The following is a 3865-nucleotide window of genomic DNA, read 5'->3' as shown; positions in this document are numbered from 1 at the left end:
TTAATTTCTCCAATTTGAACAACTGGGATCTATACTAAAGGTGACAGAAGTTTTTTTGCTTGCTTTGTTTTTTTCCATTGCCTATATATTTGAGGGACGCTGGGTCTTAGTACACTGGGATGAACTAGGCTTATTCTGAAGCAATTACAGGTGTGGTTTTGCATCTACTTCGGAATTTCTTGGTCTATGCTGTTTTTTTCACTTAGTCTATATACAAAGTTCATCACACCTCTCTTCCTCTCTTGAAGAAATGAACCTTACTTACAAGGCCAAAGTAAAACCTCTAACCCTCCTGGACCCTGACAGGACTATCCACCCTCCAAACTGCTTGAGGGAACTCTGAAGGAAAATGGCTTAAACTTTAAGGAATGTAAAGGATTAGGATGTTTAACGTCTTAGAAGTTGCGTGATATTGACAATTCTCCCAGTGTTTAATCAAACATTTACAACAAGTTGAATCATTAGATGGAGGGTACTATAATTTGAGGACAATAAAAGTAGACAAACTGTTTTGTCCAGACAAGTCAATTTCAGATAAAGTGACAGTGTGCCTGAAATAAAGTTTCCTCTACTCCACAGTAGTGAGCAGATTCAGAGGCCCACTTGACCAACAGCTGTAAGCTCAAATGTACATTGATCTGAGCTTGTCCCTTGCCCAATTTCAATAATATTTGAAATAAAAATCAATGAAGATAATGGAGACATCCTACTAAGTTTTAGTCCTAGCATGTATGTTGTGCACGGCAGGCTTATGATTATTGAGATTTCTGTATCTAAATAATTGTATCCTTTGTGATTCTTTTTGTATGTCTCTGGATCCTCACAGGATAAAAGCAGTTAAGAAAACTCAATTGCAAAATGTTTTGAAAACAAGGCTGACCGATTTTTCTTTCAGTAAGCAAGCACTGCGTAGTTTGGCAAAAGCCTCTGTTGTTTAGTCATCGGTACAGAGTCATTGCTTGTTGGAATTCTATCTGTTGGGGGAAAACTGCAAGACATAAAAGCTAGAAATCCTTTTTTCAAAGAGCATTTCCTTAAAGTCCTAGAGGTGAGTGGGTCAGGTGAAACCTGGGCTGTGGCAAACTAAAATTTACATATCAACAGACTAGTTTAACATACATTAACATATTGGTGGGTAAAGAATTTTTGTGCCTTTATGAAGACATTTTCCTGATGATGGGTAGGCATTTTTGCATACCTGTCACATTCATAGTTTATGGGGGAAAAAACCACATCTCTGGTGGCATGAAATTATGGCTGCTCAAAGTTGGAGAGATTTGTCCTTCTCAGCGTAAAGCTGTAGATTCAAATACAAAGCCTGACACTTAACAATGTAGTAAAGCTGTGGCCTTGAAGATCATCACTTCCTCCCCAAACCTATCTTCCTGATAGTGTATGGGGGTGGAGAATAGGATATAGAGGGTTAGTAAATTAGTTCACAAGTGGACAGAGCCTAGAGGATGCCCTTCAGAAATGCTAGTTCCCCCAAGGCCACATTCAATTCTTTCCTGAAGTAACTGTAACTCTTTGGGTCAAGGGACAACTTCCTAAAGTGGGGGGGGGAGGGGAGAGGGGGGAGGGAGGGGAGGGGAGGGGAGGGGAGGAGAAGAAAGGGAAGGGAAGGGAAAGGATTTTTCTTCACCCTCTGGATTACAGTCCCCAGTTTACTGAGGAGATTCTTTCAAAGACAGGCTGGCCCTTCTCAGCTCAGCTCTAGAAATAGAGAAGGGCTGGACTGCAGGAAGTGAGAAATACTTTTCTGGAGAGGTCCTGGAGCGCAGATTCCTTCAGTGCCTCCTTGCTAGCTTCCCCTCCACACACATACTGCTCTAGCTGCTCCCCTCAGCGCTCAGTCCTTCAGGCCCAGATTCTCTGCTAGGACTAGTGCTTCAGAGTGGCAATTCTGGGTAGTCAAGACTTTTCCTAACACCCTCCCCCCAACCGCAAATAAAAGCTTCCACAAAACTGCCTACAATAAGAGACAAGCGGGGCTGCTCTTCTCAAAGACCTGGCAGAAAGGCAATCCCTGAGGCCTCTCCAAAGGATCTGCTGGCTCTACTGTCCGCACTGAAGAATTTCTGTGCCCCTTGAAAGCACGAGACCCACAAAACAGCAACCATATCTTCCTTGTGTTTCTATTGCCAGCAACTACCACACTGCTTGGTAAATGGCATGAGCTAAAATGAATTAAATTGAAAAGGAATGCTAAGGGCAGGAAAATGAAATGTGCCAAAGAGAAGCAGAGGGTGTCAACAGAGGCAAGGGCTAGGTTGCTCACACATGCAAATGAACAAAATAAGGGGGATACCAAACGAACAATGCTGGTCTCAAGTAATTCACAACCCGGCCTGCAGAGACAGAAATGCAAGCAACCAATTAGGAGGCTTTAGAGTTAAAGTAACATAATATACAAAATCCGCAGAGGCAAGAACACAGCATCCTGTTTGGGGGATCAGGGGCAGCTGCTTGGAGGCGGCAAACCCAGAGCTAAAACATACAGGTCTGGTCACTTACTGGAAGGGAAGGAAGGGAGAGGAAGGCAGGAACCTGCTAGGGGCGGGGTTTCCGTTCCCCAAGACTAGCTGACCTGGTTCAACTACTCAACTGAGCTAGAAAATTCAACTCAGCCACGGCAGTAACCTGAAGCAAAAGTGAATGGAAACTGAGCGGCACTGGCAGTGTGGATAGAAAGCAAAAATCACCTACACTAGTTTCAGGGTAACCGGAGAGATTTTATTTAGGAAGAACATAGAAAAAGTTTGGAGTGTTCTAAAGAGATTTGGAAGTGGGTCCCTCTCACAAGGGAGCAGAGGTGACAGAGACAGAGATGCAAAAGTCTGCAAGGGTAGAAATATTCTTTCAATTCTGCTCAGCGCCTGTAGCACAGTGGTTACAGTGTTAGCCACATACACAAACGTTGGCGGGTTTGCACCTAGCCCGTGCCAGCTAAACGACAACAGCAACTAAAAAATAGCCAGGAATTGTGGCGGGTGCCTGTAGTCCCAGCTACTTGGGAGGCTGAGGCAAGAGAATTACTTAAGCTCAAAAGTTTGTGGTTGCTGTGAGCTGTGACGCCATGGTACTCTACCCAGGGCGACATAGTGAGACTGTCTCAAAAAAAAAAAATACTCTTTCCATTTGAAATTGGCTGCGAGTCTCTCATTGGCCTCTCTGTGCCTCCAGCAGTATTGCGCTTTTCTTCAGCTCATTGTTTACCTAGGTTACCTCATACTCATATTCTTATGGGTTCAGCAGGCCAAGTTTTCCTCCCAACCCCCTCGATGGTCCTTAGTGTCCCTTCTCAGGACCAGATCCGGAGGACTCTTACAGGCCACATTCTAGAGGTGAGCTATATTCTTAAAGAAATGGAGAGCCACTGAATAACTCCAAACAGGTAAGTAGGCAGGGTCACATCTAGACAGTAGACAGCCTAGAATTTAAGAAGTCACTTTGGGAGGCTGTGGTGGGAGATTCACTTAAGGCCAGGAGTACAAGGAGCTTTTTTTTTTAAAACAGAGTCTCAAGCTGTCATCCTGGGTAGAGTGCCATGGCGTCATAGCTCACAGCAACTTCTAACTCTTGGGTTCAAGCAATCATCTTGCCTCAGTTTTTCTATTTTTAGTAGGGACAGGGTCTTGCTTTTGCTCAGGTCTTTCTCAAACTCGTGAACTCAAGCAATCCACCCGCCTGGGCCTCCCAGAGTGCTAGGATTACAGGTGTGAGCCACTGTGCTCAGTCACAAGGAGCCATTTTAAAAACTAGTTGAAGGGCTCGGCACCTGTGGCTCAAGCGGCTAAGGCGCCAGCCACATACACCTAAGGTGGCGGGTTCAAATCCCCAGCCTGGGCCCGCCAAACAACAATGA

This window comes from Otolemur garnettii, unplaced genomic scaffold (genome assembly GCF_000181295.1).
Source record: "Otolemur garnettii isolate 467f Iridium unplaced genomic scaffold, OtoGar3 scaffold00117, whole genome shotgun sequence".
Lineage (NCBI taxonomy): Eukaryota > Metazoa > Chordata > Mammalia > Primates > Galagidae > Otolemur > Otolemur garnettii.
Note: the sequence above shows the minus strand (reverse complement) of the source record.